At 45.4% G+C, this 18,190-nt stretch overlaps 1 long non-coding RNA gene across 1 annotated transcript; it reads right to left on the reverse strand.

Moving 5' to 3' along the window:
* Positions 1-1,534: 1,534 nt before the first annotated feature.
* On the reverse strand, positions 1,535-17,805 carry LOC309539669. The gene is made up of 4 exons (XR_014222934.1): positions 17,594-17,805; positions 14,888-15,083; positions 12,051-12,491; positions 1,535-3,558 (listed from the first exon to the last, which is right to left on the reverse strand). It is a non-coding gene; the product is annotated as an uncharacterized lncRNA (long non-coding RNA).
* Positions 17,806-18,190: the final 385 nt, after the last annotated feature.

An 18,190-nucleotide genomic window follows, 5' to 3' on the forward strand; every position in this document is an offset into this window, starting at 1 on the left:
CTAAACCCTGAAGTTATTTATTAGTAACTTATTGGCAATCGAGCCTCAGAAGCAATAATCAGCTCTTCTCTACAGATTGCCTGAGATAGCGCCCTTGCTTAGACTTTGAACGCGGGCGGCGATTTGCCCGGTTTGAGACAGGGACTTTACACCGCCCAAGACGAGGCTGCGGGCCTGGCAGCTCCCTCGAAAACAAATACAGCGCGGTGGGGTGGGGAGAAGGGACGCTGCCCCCTCCAAGCCTCCCGGCAGCTGAGCGGGGCTCCGCGGTGCCGCATCCGACGAGGCTGCCCCGGGGGAGCGCGCGGGAGCCACCCGCTCGCCAAGGCGCAGCAGCGGCGCTCACGCAGAGCGCACGGGGCTGCCGTGGGGGAAAGGGAGCCCATTTCCAAAAGCGAGGATCGGGGCGGAGGGAATCGGCGATCACGAAGCGGAGGGAGGGATGCAAAGCGAGCACAGCGGCAGCTGCCGAGGGAAGCCAAGCTGACAGCTCCGGGCAAACGCCTCTAGGCGGAAGACTGCCAAGACGCGCTCTGGCCGGCTTCCCGCGCTGGGAAACACGCGGCCGGGGGTGGAGGAGGGAGCTCGAGGGAGCCTCGGCTCTGCCCGGGAAAGGCGGGGAGGTGGAGGGTCTGGTTGCTAGTGGGTAGATCGGGGTTGTTATCGAAGGTGAGTTTTCTGAGGTGGGTCCTTCTATATTCCTAAGAATAGATTTGGTTGCACTGCATAGCATTTTCCCCTAAAACATGTGCTGCGGTTACTTGTTTCAGCAACTATAGTATAGCACAGTGTTTCCCAACCGGTGTTCCGCGGCACACTAGTGTGCCGCGAGACGTTGCCTGGTGTGCCGTGGGAGGGAGGCGGGCGAGTTGGGCGGCGAGAGGCGGGGCGGCGGCGGCGAGGAGAGGCCGCCCAGCGCGGGGCTCTCGCTGTCTGCCTGCCTGGCTGCCTGCGTGGCGCTGTCGTCACGGGGCTGTAACGTGCCCCACATAGGCACACGCGGGGCGGCGAGCGAGAGAGCTCCCACATCCCATCGCCGGCTCTGCACCAGGCGGTAGAGCTCGGCGAAGTCGCCTCGCTGGAAGGCCAGCAGCGTGCGCGCCTTGGCCAGGCTCTCGCCCGCCTGCGCCTCCAGGCACGGCGCCTCGGCGTCGGGCGGCAGCGAACCCAGGAAGCGGCCCAGCAGCCCATAAGTAAAAAGTGACCTTTCCCCATCTGGCATGGTGGTGTGCCTCGAGATTTTTTTCATGAAACAAGTGTGCCTTTGCCCAAAAAAGGTTGGGAAACACTGGTATAGCAAAGTTATCAATACAGGCCTAGACATGGGCGCAGCCAGGATTTTTGTAAGGGGAAGCAGTCCTTTTGTTAGAGGGGGAGAGCCTCAGTTAGCTGTTTATTTATATATATATATATATATATATATATATATATATATATATATATGGGGGGCAGCTGCTCCTCCCTGCCTCCCCACTTATGGGCCTAGAAGCCCCTTGTGGAAAGGGGGGGGGTAACCAAAGCAGCTGTGTTTTATCTGGGTGCCAAATTTAATGGCCTCACAGCCTGGATGTCCCCAAATGACCATCCAGAGAGCGACCAATGTTGGGGGCAGAAGCATCCAGGCCCCACATAAGTACCTGGACTGGCATCTGGGCACGTGGGACCCAGCAGGGCCTACGCTGATTGGCGCAGCATCTTTTTTCTAAAAAATAAATAAATCCCACATTTCATAGTTGGGTGGGGTTGATGGCCATGTCTTACTCTGACCAGGCACATACATGCTAACAGATGCCTATTTTATAATTTTTATTTTAAATCCGCACTGTCATTTTCTACAAAGTGGTTATTACTCCCAAGTGAATGTGCTTTTTACCAGATGCAGAAGCAAAGCCCATTTTGTTCAGGATGGTGCTATGATTTAAGCGAGTTTAAAATGAGAAAGTCCATGTGTTCAGAGTACCCCCCCCCCATCACGGTTGGCAAACTTTTTTATTTGCTCTAATGTATTAGGAATGCAGAAGCAGCTGTAAAACATGAAGTGATGGAGGAAGTAGAGTAATGTTAATTTTGTGCTTCACAACCAAAATAATACACGAAAAGGAGGGAAAGGTTGTAAGACCACTGAGTCTGGGGACTAAAATTTCTCAGCTGTATGGGAGGGTGGGGGAAGGCCAAAGGGATTTGGGCCTTTGACATGCATATGTAAACTCATCTGACATATGTATAACCATATAGGTCTACTCTACGCATTCTGAAGTGGTAGCAAGAAGGGATTGCTGCCTATATATATGAAGCTGCCTCATCCTGAGTCAGGCCATTGGTCCATCAAGTGGATTGTCTACACTGAAAATTGAAATTGGAGTTTTTTCCAATCCCACCTGGACATGCTGGCTGAAAAACCAGGGACCTTCTGCACACAAATTATGCATTCTCCCACTGAGCTAATGCTTATCTGGTTTTTTCCTTAAAAAAATATTCTCTGAAACTCGAAATCTTGCACAACAAAGAAGCAGGATAGAATACATGTCTCCCTAGTCTGATATGTTTTTGCTTTCAGATTTTTAGTGTGTGGTGGTGGTCATGTAAAGTATGGGAGCATATAAAAATGGCACACACACACAACTGCAGTCTCAAAAAGTGGTAACAGTGTTCTGCCACCTCATTTCTGCTGCAGGTGTAGACCAGGGCCCAGTGTGAGTTGTCCCAAAATCTAGGTGCTTCTGTGAAATGATGCCATGAGATCTGAAAGACATCTGTATGTGACATTGCTGCAAATCGGTGAGGACAAGATGTGGTTACTCAGTAATGAGGGGGGAGGCTATTCACGTGCTCAGAATACTGTATTATGACTTCACATGCTCCAAAGCTGAGCCATAGTGTGGAAAAAAAAAGGCTGGCTTGGAGCCCTGTCTCAGATTAAGTATAATAGTCACAGGGTCAGTAAAATGTTACAAGCCAGTGTTCCCAAAGTGGGATTTCAGCTTTGGCGTGACAAACTCAGAAGCTCATACGCTAGCTACATAACTGACACTGCTTTCTCCCTGTAAGTGCATTATTTTACAGAGTGACCCTGCAAACACTGCAACTGTTGCCAGTGAAGATGTTTGCCATATCTCCATATTATAGTTTTAACCCAAACGTGTGAAGCATTTTACATTTACACTTTAAAAACTGAAGCAGGAACCCCAAGGCAACTCTTTCCCTCCACACCCAACATTTCAAACCACACTTACTTATTTCTTAGGTGCTATATAGAGACATTAAAGGTAAGCACAACAATATCACTTAAAATGCAATATGTTGGGACTGTTTAATCCTGGATATAGTCAGCCTTTGAACGCTGGCCATTGAAATCTCTTCTTTGCCCATCAAAACATCAAAGAATATTGTTGCATCCAAACTAAGCTGCTCTGTAGTTCCACTGAAATCAACAGAATAAAGACTCTGTGACAGCTAAATTGTCAGAAAGCGTGATGAACAATCTGGATCCAACAGATTTCTCCTCCTTCACTAATCTAGTTCTCTCCCTCTCTGTAGATACTGATTCCTATGTTCAGCCTGCATTTGAGGAGTTAATAAATATAATGGTATAAAAGAGAAGGAACATTTGTGCTCAATATCTTCTTTAGCGTGGGTATTATGTAATAGCCTTGAGGACAGACTTGTATACTTGGCAAAGCACCTTGACACGAGCGGAATGGAGCTGTCTTCTCTGTGTAGTTTGCTGTTTCATTTACAACACTAGGTTTACAAGGCTTATGTTTGTAATGCTGACCTAAACATTTAAAACTCACATAAGACCATTCAAGTGCCCTTTGCTAAAAATATTCACACAGCTGGGAGCAGCAGTTATATGAAGTGCGAAGAATGGGCAACTCATCCCCTGTAAAATAAAATTTTTGCATAATCCTAAAATATGGACCTTTAGGATAAAAGGTAAAGGGACCCTTGACCAATAGGTCCAGTCGTGGCCGACTCTGGGGTTGCGGTGCTCATCTTGCTTTATTGGCCGAGGGAGCCAGCGTACAGCTTCTGGGTCATGTGGCCAGCATGACTAAGCCGCTTCTGGTGAAACCAGAGCAGCGCATGGAAATGACGTTTACCTTCCTGCCGGAGTGGTACCTATTTCTCTATTCGCACTTTGACATGCTTTTGAACTGCTAGGTTGGCAGGAGCAGGGACCGAGCAACGGGAGCTCACCCCGTCACGGGGATTTGAACCACCGACCTTCTGATCAGCAAGTCCTAGGCTCTGTGGTTTAACCCACAGTGTCACCGGCGTCCCTTGTGGACCTTTAGGATACATGTTACCAATTCTAATCACAAATGTATGCTATATGGGGAGACAGACAGCAGAGCATTCCCTTCAGCATCCCTGGTAAAAATGGAGGGCAGGACCCAAATCTGATTATTGAAAATTATTACTGTTATTTGCCCACACTTTACACTAAGGTCCCCGGATAGGTTACAACATCTTGGGGGGGGGATATTTTCAGCCCCCAGAAATGGGTGAGAAATGTTGGGTGGACCTGGAATGTTTTGAATTTGGAAGAGGGAAGGAGAGTCTTATGGGAACGAACAGCAGTGGTTTCCTCTCTCCGCCTAAAAAAATGTATAAAATATATATGTGTTAGTGGCAGCTGAAGAGTTCTTCTCAGCAGTCACCAAGAAAAGCTATGCAAAAAATGCATTTGGACATTTTTTTCAAGAAAGGAAAGCACTGTCACCTGCTGCTAAAATTTCCCACAGAACCGGGGGGGGGGGTAGTCCCACTCCTTGACAATCTACAAATCCCACCCCTCAAGTCTGCCACTTTTTAATATAGTGGTGTGATGGAGTAATTCATTTCAGCCCTAGTACAGTCAGGGGGATTCCAGAGGAGTATTGGTACAGATTATGAAACATTTCAAGGTGCTCCCCGTTTCTATTCTAATGTTCCATGAAAGTAACACATAGGGGAGCAGCTAGAACTCTTTAAGAAAAAGCAATCTGAAACTGACAAGTTTTAAAGGCATTATTAAATGCTTATAAATAAGAGGCTAGGCACAATTAAGTGGAGAGGGGATTCCATAGCTATGGGGCCGCCACAGAGAAGCTCCTGTCTCTCAGGCCTGCAAACTTCATTGATCTTACTTAATGTTGTATTGTCCTCAAGAGGCAAGGAAGAGCAGATATTGCACAGTACATATGACAATGGAATGCTCATATATTCACTTGGGGTTCAGTCTAAACCACTTTATAATGTAGGTAGGATGGCTGTCTTCCATGAAAGAAAACATCCTTGCACATAGAAAACTAATGTGTCACAGAGAGGGCTGGAGGGGGAGAGTGACTCAGATCTCTAGTTGATGTTTTGTGTTCTGAGGAGTTAGTTATATTATAGGAAACAGTATTCTATCAGGGAGCCACCATCTGCAATCTGAAATAGTACAACCTAGACCAACGTTTGCTATTTCAATGGGCCCAAGGATAGTAAAGGTAAAGGTACCCCTGCCCGAGCGGGCCAGTCTTGACAGACTCTGGGGTTTGTGCGCCCATCTCACATCTATTGGCCGGGGGCCAGCGCTGTCCGGAGACACTTCCGGGTCACGTGGCCAGCGTGACAAAGCTGCATCTGGCGAGCCAGCGCAGCACACGGAACGCCGTTTACCTTCCCGCTGGTGAGCGGTACCTATTTATCTACTTGCACCCGGGGGTGCTTTCGAACTGCTAGGTTGGCAGGCGCTGGGACTGAGCAGCGGGAGCGCACCCCGCTGCGGGGATTCGAACTGCCGACCTTTCGATCGGCAAGCCCTAGGCGCTGAGGCTTTAACCCACAGCGCCACCCGCGTCCCCAAGAATTAAAGGGCCCAAGGATAGGACTGCACTAAGTCATGCTGTTTGAAAAATGCAGAGCAATTTGTCCTTGACAATCACTCCATAACCATGGAGAGCAGTCATCCGGGATGAATGGTGCAACCCACCTTAACAAGTGCTTCCAGCTAATGGATGAAGCTAATTTTCTGTGTCCTGAAAGAGACAGGTTAAAAATTAAGAACCAGAACAGCAGGCCTGCGGCTTTATCACACTGAAGTGAAAAAGAATAGCAGTGACACAGGCTATCTCATAGCTGGATATAGAGTGCCTAAACAGTGCAACTACACATGACAAGGAACCAAACCTGTCTCAAAAACAATATATTGAACCAGTGGGCTATTGAATAAATTATCCAAAAAGAGAAGCAGCATATCCACTTTAAATGTGAATTCAATTCTATGAATTCTAAAGTGAGAAAGATTAGCAGCTGTAGCAGAATCACACTTCTGCCAAATTATAAAAAAATTAAAGGTATGAGTATCAAGGACCTTTAAAGCCTCCTGCTGCTACAATTACAGCCCTACTAGACAATTTTCAAAAGACATTTAGTTGGCCTCAAATCTGCTATCAGGCAAGTCAAGACTTCATGCAGCAGATCTGGGGCACAATTAAAGAAGATAAAACTTGTTGGTTCTGTGTGTGGAGTTGGTTAGATTTTCTGTCCCTGGAGTTGAAGCACCTCCTGCTTGGCCCTTTTGGAATGTCACATTCTTTGAATCATAGAATCATAGAATCCTAGAGTTGGAAGAGACCACAAGGGCCATCGAGTCCAACCCCCTGCCAAGCAGGAAACACCATCAGAGCACTCCTGACATATGGTTGTCAAGCCTCTGCTTAAAGACCTCCAAAGTAGGAGACTCCACCACACTCCTTGGCAGCAAATTCCACTGTCGAACAGCTCTTACTGTCAGGAAGTTCTTCCTAATGTTTAGGTGGAATCTTCTTTCTTGTAGTTTGGATCCATTGCTCCGTGTCCGCATCTCTGGAGCAGCAGAAAACAACCTTTCTCCCTCCTCTATGTAACATCCTTTTATATATTTGAACATGGCTATCATATCACCCCTTAACCTCCTCTTCTCCAGGCTAAACATGCCCAGCTCCCTTAGCCGTTCCTCATAAGGCATCGTTTCCAGGCCTTTGACCATTTTGGTTGCCCTCCTCTGGACACGTTCCAGTTTGTCAGTGTCCTTCTTGAACTGTGGTGCCCAGAACTGGACACAGTACTCCAGGTGAGGTCTGACCAGAGCAGAATACAGTGGCACTATTACTTCCCCTGATCTAGATGCTATACTCCTATTGATGCAGCCCAGAATTGCATTGGCTTTTTTAGCTGCCGCGTCACACTGTTGGCTCATGTCAAGTTTGTGGTCAACCAAGACTCCTAGATCCTTTTCACATGTACTGCTCTCAAGCCAGGTGTCACCCATCTTGTATTGGTGCCTCTCATTTTTTTTGCCCAAGTGCATTTCTCCCTGTTAAAATTCATCTTGTTTGTTTTTGCCCAGTTCTCTAATCTGTCAAGGTCGTTTTGAAGTGTGATCCTGTCCTCTGGGGTGTTAACCACCCCTCCCAGTTTGGTGTCATCTGCAAATTTGATCAGGATGCCCTTGAGTCCATCATCCAAGTCATTGATAAAGATGTTGAATAAGACCGGGCCCAAGACAGAACCCTGTGGCACCCCACTAGTCACTCTTCTCCAGGATGAAGAGGAACCATTGATGAGCACCCTTTCGGTTCGGTCAGTCAGCCAGTTACAAATCCACTGAGTGGTGGCATAGTCAAGACCGCATTTTACTAGCTTCTTTACAAGAATATCATGGGGCACCTTGTCGAATGCCTTGCTGAAATCAAGGTAGGCTACATCCACTGCGTTCCCTTCATCTACCAGGCTTGTAATTCTGTCAAAAAACGAGATCCGGTTAGTCTGACATGACTTATTTTTCAGAAATCCATGCTGACTATTGGTGATCACAGCATTCCTTTCTAGGTGCTCACAGACTGTTTGCTTCATGATCTGCTCCAGAATCTTCCCTGGTATTGATGTCAGACTGACTGGGCGGTAATTATTTGGGTCCTCTCTTTTCTCCTTTTTGAAAATAGGGACAACATTTGCCCTCCTCCAGTCTGCCGGGACTTCGCCTGTTCTCCAGGAATTCTCAATTTGAGCTGGAATTTGAATTTGAGCTGGAAGCCTTGCTCTGTCATCTGAAGTGTGCTGCAAGCTGTGGTTGCTCAGTGATGATAGGAAATGCATTCTGCCCATGTTGAGAAACACACTTTTCTGAACTACCGCTGTGTAGTCTGGTATCTAGTTTTCAGCCTAAAAGTTTCTCCTCTTCCCTGCTCCACTGAAACACACATTTAACAGCAGGCATTCTGAACCAGCAGGCCAAGTGAAGTTATATTTTTTCCTCCAAATTCTTCACATCTCTTTGGACCAAACTCTCTTACAATTCAGTGGATCAAAACATGAGTTTGATAGCTTACTCAGCATGATGCCTGTGTCATTTTAGATCGCTTCTCACACTGTGGGCAATATAAATGACATGAATTTGTTAGGACAGTGGTTTTCAGTCTCTGGTCAATGGATCAGGGCCAGCCCACAGACTGCTTGTTGCTGGCAGTAGAGGACTCACAGTTTTTTGCTGCCAGATGGAAACTTCACTTCTCTCTCATTTCTGTATTCTAGTACCAGAGACCAAGCACTCAATATCCTAGCACTGGGAATCTGAACCAGCCTCTATTGATTGGCTGGACTGGAGCAACACGTTTTCTCTCATTAAAGAGGACCACTGCTGTATGGGGAGAGTGTCTAAGATAGGGATGGTTGAATATGTCAATTTCATTTTCTCGTTATTCTACACTTAAGTTCAGAATAATTTTTGCATCAGTTTGTGATTTTTATACCAAAAAAGAGAACTGGCACAAAAGTTCATACACATTTTCCTGTGCCTTTCTCAGCAGACCAATAAGTGAGGGCAGTATTCACTGAGGCCAGGAAGTCTGAAAAACACAGTCATATTTCAATGCCAATGAAGAATCATATCCAGTCCTCGTCCTACTCAGATTAGACCCATTGAAATGAATGAACATGACTACCTTAGCTCAATTAATCTTAGTAAGTCTACTCTAAACTTAGTTGGATACAATCCAAAGTCATTATGGCTGCAACCCTATCCTCCTTTACCTGGGAGAAAGTCCCACTGAACTCAATGGGGATTGCTTCCAAGTAGCCATTATAGGATTGGACTGTTTAAGGCTTACAGAGATAATCAATGGAACTTGGCTGTTCCCCGCCCTCCTTAAATTTCCCCAACCACAAACATAAAACAAAGGGAGATATTTTAATTAAAAATCAATAGAATACTGGAATAGGATACTAACACCTTTTGCCTACCATCATTTTACACTGAGACCTCAATAAAACTCCACGGCTTAACCACCACCATTTAGAGCAATGTTTTTTTGACATTGAATGCACTGGGTTGCAATAATATGGCAATATCCTTGTTGCTCATTTAGAGAAAATGGCTTCTGTCTCAAGCTTTAGTAGCTCTTAATTATGAGGTTAAAAGGTCTCGTCATTTTCCAGTAGTGGGAAACCTTTAATGTTTTGTATGTACACATAAGTGAATGGGGCTGAGTGGTTTTATTAAAAAAAGAGAGGAAAAGTAGCATTTTTCTTAAGAAAAAATAATCTGCGGTGGTTTACAAGGTGCAATCACTTGACTTGTCAACCGACATCCTTTGGAGCATTACTCGCTTGGTGAAAGGGTCAGGATCATTGCCCCAGGTGTTTGGAAGGTGCTTCAAGGTGTGTCAGCATATTCATGTCAATTCTGCACCTCTCTGGCATGGATTGAAAAGTACAGTTTCGAAATCTCCCCGTGACCCATTATCTATGGATCACTGATAAGAGAGAATGCAATTGCTCTTGTCTGTCATATTCATACAAGTTTGCCTCTGTGCAAAGCAATGCAGCTGCATTTCAGTCTTGTATCTGGAGATTCAAAGCAAGGGCAGAAACGTGTGAATTTATTTACAGACTGTGCATTAAGCAGTTTCACTTACATTATGCAATGTTTAGACTAGCTATTGCATAAGTAAGTAAAACAGACTCCAGCTCTAATCCTAAACATATAATTTATTTCTCACATGTGCCTCTGCCCTTTTTCCAGTGAACTCTGGGTGCTGCACACTTCGTTAATTTGTCTTATACTCTCAACACCTCAGGGAAGTAGGTTAACGAGAAAAAGTAATAGTCACGTGCCCAAGGCAATCTAGATTGCTCACAGTGTAGTAGGGATTTCCTAACTTCCTGGTTTCCAGGTTTACCCCTTCCTGGTCTAATGCTTTAACCTAAGGTTGGCCATATGTTGTTGGTTCCAGATGCTGCAGAACTACAACTCCCATCATCCCCCACCATTGGCCATGCTGTCTTAGGCTAATGGGAACTGGAGTCCGATGAATCTGGTGGGTGCCATGTTTGTTATCCCTGCTGTCACCAGTACTGTACACCACACCAGCATCAAATACTTACTTGAAGATCTTATTCAGTGGAATTGGGGCTGAATCACATGACCACCTCTGGCATGGTTACTACCTGTGTATGCTCACGGGTACCATGTGTTAAGATAGTCATGTAACTCCATGCACACAGAATTCTGTGCAAATTGGATTTTTGCACATGCTTACAAGAGCTTTTAAAGTCTTGTTCAACAGCACAGGTGTCAACAGGATTTTCTGGACCCAGCACACTCTATTATACGGATTAGGCCCTGAAACCCACTTGCAAACAAGGACACAAATTTGTTTTGTGCAGTATTCAAATTTATGTCCTCTTCTGCAGGTGGATTGGAGGAGCAAAAGATAAATCAGTGGCAACACATGCAATATATTGCCTGACAGACAGAATGTGAAGCTTTTCCTATAACATGTTAAACTTCTGCCTGCCACATACGTACTGTCGGTGTTAGAGGCATAAGAACCCTGCTTTACCCCAATGCCAACCCTAAACTAAAGTTTAGGTTGCAGTCTTGTGGCTACTTACCTGGGACTAATCCTCATTCAACACAAAGAAACTTACTTCTGGGTAAACATGTTTAACAGTGTACTGTATTAACTATACAGTGAATTCTTAATGAGTGTTTGATCTTTAGCTCCTACCTGGGAACTATTACAGCAGGAAATATGCCTGAGCCTTATTGCAAAGTTTTCATATTTTGCACTTTCTGTTGGAGGGAAAAATTCTTTAACATCCCTCCACAGTTGCTGTATAGCAGTATTTGAAGAAAAAACTTTTATGGAGATCTTGGATGAACTCACCATGAGAAAGAGGTATATTGGTTGTCTTAAAAAAAGGAACTGCAAAGTATGCAGTTTCCAATGGCTAGAAAATAAGACAGAATCAGGAAACATTCACTAAAGGAAAGGTAGGAAAAGACATCTCTTTGGATCCCAGGGATTCCTGCTGGGTAGCTGATGGTTCTCAAACCCTCTGGCAGATTGAGATGATGAGACCAATAGCGGATCCAATGGTCAAGAAGGCGGTTTCTGCACATGCTGTAGAGGGAATTGAGGGGCCAATGGGACTCGTCAACCTGGGAAGATAGCCCATCTAGGAAAAGGAAAACTCTGATCCTAAGCCTCCACTGCCTTGCAGGACATATTTGGGAAAAGAAAAGGCTAAGGAATAAACCCTGCAGAAATCTGGAGCAGAGTTCCTATGATGTTTGGATGGCGCTTTGTTACAGTGTGCCTCCTTCCAGCAATTCCTGCAGCCAAGCTGGTGCCAAACGTCTTGCTCTGCTTTCCTTTGGACCACAAAGCCCAGGACCTCCACACACACTGCCTGGGCTTGTGCTCTGGAGAGGTCACTTTGGTGCTGCGAATGCAGTGGTTTGACTTCACTCCCAAAGGCGCACTCCATTTTCTCTAGAGAAAGATGGACACCAATAACAACTGGTGTCCAAACAACTCACTTATTATTGACAGCTCTGCCTTCACTCATTGGCTAAAAACGCAGACAGGTGACAGCAGTCAGGCTGGCTCATCTCGCAGTAATCACTTAGAATAGTATCTACGTTATACCCGCCTTTCAGCAGCCCTGCTCAATAGGAGCATTAAGAAGGCTTTTCCGTGGGAATTTCTCGGCCACCTCCCTGCGTAGTACCAGGAAATATATTCAGTGCTTACCATGCCAATGGTGTTTGTGTGACCCATCTCTTCTTCCCATGCAGTTAGTTAGGATCTAGCTATTGCTCCAGAGTGCCAACCATCTATGATCATGCTTCACTGCTTCCATTGAGAGATTGAACCACTGATAAGCTGCACTTGTTACAGTAGTGTTGACAAACATCTTCCTTCAGCCCCATGCTAGTTGTGAACAAAATTCAAGCCCACTTTTGATCAACTTGTTTGGTGGCCCCACCTCTTCAAGACTGCTGATATGAGCGTTTTTCTTTTACCCGGCTTTTTTCCACATTTTCCATGAATCTGAAAGGTCTTGTTTTATTTGTTGCTACTCCTTTTGCTGCACACTGCTATTTTGCATTTTGCCTTATAGTGACACATCTTGATTTATTGCTCTTGATTGTCGTCAGGCACCTTGTGCACCTCTGATTGGAATAACAGCCTCTAGACATGTAAGAAAAATAAAAAGTTGTATAAGGATGAAATGGCAGTAACGGCAGGTAATTGCCTTCAAGCTTCATAACTGGAACACTTCTACTCTGTGGATAAAAAGTCATATCACTGAATACCTTGCTCTTCTGACAGTGCATATAGAAATTCAGGCCACATCTAAGCAAGGTCCATTGAATCACTCAGCTTCTTTGGTCTCTCCACTACAAGGTGCCAAGTTGCCCCCACTCTGGCTGCAATCCTGTGCACACTTACCTGGGAGTAAGCACCACTGATATAGAGCTCCAGTACAACTTTACTGTAGCAACTTTCTAAAACTATCCAATCACTGAACGTCACTTTCGATCCTTCATTTGCATAACTATCTACAGTATCCCCCTGCTGGCCCAGGGTGAAAACTTCAGTACATAACACTTTAGGTGCCAGGTGAAAACATTCCTCTTCTCCGAGATCTTTGGCTATTTAAACAATCGATGGCTTTTTAAAGTGTGTGTGTGTGTGTGAGAGGTATTGTTTTTGTTTGTTACTATGGTATGTATTTTTGCATTTTTATATTGTAAATTGTCCTGTGATCCTTGGAATAAGGGTGGTATAGAAATTTAAACAACAACAATGATGATGCTTACTCTGACAGGCAGCATGTCTCTGTTGTCTTAGGCAACACCTGCAACCGTATCCTTTTAACTGGAGACACATGAAAGGGTGTGCTCTACCACAAAGCAATGGTCTCTCCTCAGCTTAACATAGGGGTTAGAATCCTCATTGTATTTGTTCTACCCGCCCTGCATGGCAATCCTTGCTCTGATCCAGTACGATTCCTCATGGTGGGTGAATGGAGGTGGAACACTCTCAGATATGTTGAGACCTGTGCTTTCAAAGCAATGTGTCTTGTATCAAAGGTGAAGTAGCTGAGGGCTAGACAGCAAACCTGGTGGGCCTCTTCTGTCAAGCCCTTGCTGCAGGTGAATGAAACACGGCCCCGTGCTTCCATTCTCACCTTTTTACCTATTGTTTTTCATCCTATCTCTGCAGATCAGCTTTGATCAAATGTCCTAACATATTATTATAACACCTGCCTCTTCCTCATCTCTTTTTACATCTTTCGCTGTGATTTGCCCCCCGCTCACTAGAATGAAAGTATTTAATTTTTAGCAGATACTAATGAATGCACAGTGTGATTAACAGTGCAATCCTATGTGTGTATACTCAGAAGTAAGTTCCATTGTTTTCAGTGCAGCTTGCTTCCCGGTTAAGTGTTCAATTTACAGGAGGTCAACTTGCAATCCTGCAGATGTTTATCAGGGAATAAACCTCAGTGAAAACAGCAGAAATTACTTCCAAGCATCGGTCATACTGTGCGGAGGCTTTCTCCAGCAAGGATTTTCTTTTCTTTTAAAGCACTTTTAGGGCTGATTTTTATCATCTGAGGTCCATCTCTATGTGCCCTCACCAAGGGAAATGTGAAGGGTGGCAACAAGAGAATGGGCCTTTTCAGTGGTGACTCCCTGCTTAAGAAATGTTCTCCCCAGGGAGGCATGCTTGGTGCCATACTGGCTACTTTTAGAAACAACAACAACAACAACTTTATTATTTGTATCCTGCCCATCTGGGTTTCCCTAGCAACTCTGGGCAGCTTCCAACAGAATATAAAAACACAGTAAAACATCAAACATGAAAAGCTTCCCTTCAGGTGTCTTCTGAGGCAAAAACATTTTTCCAGGCAAAAGCATTCTCTTCAGCCAGGCTTTTGGCCTTTAATATAGAGGATTTTAGATATTATGGTTCCTTTAATATGTAGGATGTGTTAGACAGCCGTTTATGCATTGTTGTAGTTTTTATTTCGTTTTATTTTTATGTTTTATATTATAACTCACTTTGAGTTTCTCTTGGAAAATATGTGACTAATAACTCTATGAAAGAGAAGTAAGCATAGCTGTCAACATTTCCCTTTTCTTGCGAGGAATCCTATTTGGAATAAGGGAATTCCCCTTAAGAAAAGGGAAACGTTGACAGCTATGGAAGTAAATGAGATGGATGCTGGACCACCAGGAACAGGTCTGGACCCCCCGGAAACCCTGAGAACCAATGACATCATAATAACCAACAACTTTTGGGGTTGACTATGCTGCTTCAATTAGAGGAAAGCTTCTGGCAGTCATGTCTGCCATATTTTATTCCCCAGTGGGCTCCTGGGTCCCATTTGGGTCCACTGGCACTCTGAGAAAGGAACATATAGGGGGCAAAGAATCTAGAGCTTTGCTCCACTTGATACAGCAAATCTTTTCTCTAAAGGGCTTTTTAAAAAGGAAAATGAGTTGTGGGGGCCCCCCTTCACCACCATTGCCATCGCCTGATAAACAGGAGGGGAAAGAGAGACACGGGAGACCGACCAGGCAAGTTTTGAGGTGAAGTGAGTTAATGAGCAGGTCAGCTGGGACATCCAGGAATTTGGAGTCAACATGTAGACCACACCCAATTCTATCTCTTTGTTCTATCGGAGCTGAGAGAGGCATGGCTCAGGCTCTTGGAGGCAGTCCTTGGAGGCAGTGATGGGCTGCATGTGGGCCAATAAATTGAAGCTGAATCCTGAAATGACAGAGGTGTCATATTTCCTGAATTCTCAAGTCAGGGAGGTGGGGAGATGGCCTGTCCTGGAAGAATCAGGTCTGCAGATTGGGGGAGGTTCTGGATTCACTGGAGTCTCAGGTGTCCTCGGTGGCTAAGAGTGCCTTTTTCAGCTGTGTCCAGTTTGCCAGTTACAGTCCCTTTTGGACAAAAATGACTTCAAGTGGTTACTGGCTGAGGGTTCTGTTTAGTACAGTACTAGCATAACCTCTGGCTGCATTGGTTGCCAATTAGTTTCTGGAGCCCATATGAGTGTTTGAAGCCCTAAGCATCTGAAAAACCACTTATTTCCCTACAGAACCTTCACAGGTGTTAAGATAGAGAGAGGTGGGCCCTCTTAGTAGTTCCACCACACTCAGAAGCTCAAGGTGTATGGGTGTGTGTGGCCTAGGAGAGGACATAACTGGCAGACATTGCAGACATTGGGCTCTCAAATTTCAGCATTGCCTAATAATAATAATAATAATAATAATAAATTAAAGGTAAAGGTACTCCTGCCCGTACGGGCCAGTCGTGACCGACTCTGGAGTTGTGCGCTCATCTCGCTCTAGAGGCCGGGAGCCAGCGCTGTCCGCAGACACTTCCGGGTCACGTGGCCAGCGTGACTAAGCTGCGCTGGAGAGCCAGCACCAGTGCCACACACGGAAATGCCATTTACCTTCCCACTAGGTAAGCGGTCCCTATTTATCTACTTGCACTTAGCGGTGCTTTCGAACTGCTAGGTGGGCAGGAGCTGGGACCGAACGGCGGGAGCTCACTCCGCCGCGGGGATTCGAATCGCCGACCTTACGATCAGCAAGTTCTAGGCATTGAGGTTTTACCCACAGCACCACCCGCGTCGTAATAATAATAATAATAATAGTAATAATATATTTATACCCCGCCCTCTCCAGCCAAGACCGGGCTCAGGGTGGCTAATACCAGGTATAAAAACAATTGATTAAAATACAACATTAAAATGCAGCCTCATTTCAGTAGAAACTCAAATCAAAAACTTTTTGGGGATGAAAACGTCAAATCTTCACCAAAGCCAGCTATCCAGACTGGTCCTACGTGGGCCAGAAAAAAGTCAGGGAAGTCCCCATTTAGGAGTTCCATCACAGAAGGAGAAAGGAAAAAGGAAAGGGGGAGGGGATCAAGTTGATTCCAAGACAAAGGCCAGGTGGAACAACCCTTGTCTTACAGGCCCTGTGGAAAGAAATCGGATCCTGCAGGGCCCTGGTCTCATGAGGCAGAGCGTTCCACCAGGCCAGAGCCACTGTTGAAAAGGCCCTGGCTCTGGTTGAGGCTAATCTGAATTCCTTAGGTCCCAGGACCTCTAGGGTGTTACTATTTATGGACCTTTAGGTCCTCCGTGGGGCATACAGGGAGAGGCGGTCTCGTAGGTACGAGGGTCCTAGGCCGTGAAGGACTTTAAAGTTCAAAACCAGCACCTTAAATCTGACCTTGTACTCCACTGGGAGCCAGTGCAGCTGGAAAAGCACTGGGTGAATATGCTCCCATGGCAGAGACCCCGTGAGGAGCCTCGCTGCAGCATTCTGCACCCGCTGGAGTTTTAGAGACAGCTTCAAGGGCAGCCCCACGTAGAGTGAATTACAGTAGTCATGCCTGGAGGTGACCGTCGCATGGATCACTGTGGCGAGGTGGGGCGGGAAAGGTAAGGGACCAACTGCAATACTGAAATTACTTTCCCCACCCCGGCTGCCACTTGTGCTCCATTCTACAGCATTGTTTACTGACCCTTGCACTGTGGTGCCCTGTGTGACCACACTAGTCACACTACCCTAAAAGCACTTCTGAGGGTATTCCCTGTGGGAGCCCCTAAATTGTGAGACTCCCTCTGTATGGATGTACATCTGGCACCTTCACGAAACAACTTTTACCTTTGCCTTCCTGCCATTTGCTCTCACAAAATAACCCCTCATTGCCCCCATAGGAGAAGAAATTACGAGGTTTCAGTCAGGTAAGTAGGAAGTTATAAAGGGGGGTGGGGAGAGAGAGAGAGAGAGAAAGGTACACTTTGAATGAACAAGGAAATGGTTAAACAAATCCTTACCTCTACCATTATGAATTCAGCATCCCACAAGTGATTTCAATTTTTATTTTTATTTTTACTTAAAAAACAAATCTTGACAGGAGGAAAAACCACTGAACTGCCCATCACATGAAGTTCAGCCCTACATTTTTAGTTTTTATTGGTATGTTCCATGTGCGTTTGTGTGGAACTTCAATTCCAGATAATCATGATACAAATAAAACATTTCCTCACTGGAGTGAGGAAAATGAGTCAACTGAGATTTGAGGCAGCCTGTCTAACGTTATTTTGATATGCAACAGGCCCAGAGTCCCTGTTTTTATTACCTGCAAAAGACTATCAGAGAAAGCATCAGCTATTCTTACACTTCTGAGGTTTGGCCCGTTCATTTGCTATTCCAGAAAAAGCAGTTAGATTGCAATTTCTCAATCACTACCTTCACAAGATGCTGCTTCAGAGGACTGTGCAGTTTCGTATGGGCTCCATCTTGGAAACATCTACACACACTTTGCTGATGAGACCAAGGAAATACAAAGGAACAATTTGCATGACAAACAGTAGCTAGACAGGTGTACATGGGACCAGGATAAGACCATGTCAAAATTCTAATGCATTTTTAAGAACAGATGGTTGGGCTCCTACCTAAATCATTACAAGATCAAACTAGGCAGAACTTTAGTTCCATATTTGTGCCCTAAAGTGTGTGTGTGTGTGAGAGAGAGAGAGAGATAGAGAGATCTGGATTAGGGGGGACTCTAGTGTATGGCTCTAGTGTATGGCTATGTAGTCCAATCTAGATCACACCTCTTGCACAGAAGAATAAAGGTAAAGGACCCCTGACAGTTAAGTCCAGTCGCAAATGACTCTGGGGTTGCGGCGCTCATCTTGCTTTATTGCCGAGGGAGCTGACGTTTGTCCGCAGACAGTTTTTACGGGTCATGTGGCCAGCATGACTAAGCTGCTTCTGGTGAAACCAGAGCAGCGCACGGAAACGGCGTTTACCTTCCTGCCGGAGTGGTACCTATTTATCTGC

This window comes from Podarcis vaucheri, assembly GCF_965113315.1.
Source record: "Podarcis vaucheri genome assembly, chromosome: 8".
Taxonomy (NCBI): Eukaryota; Metazoa; Chordata; class Lepidosauria; order Squamata; family Lacertidae; genus Podarcis; species Podarcis vaucheri.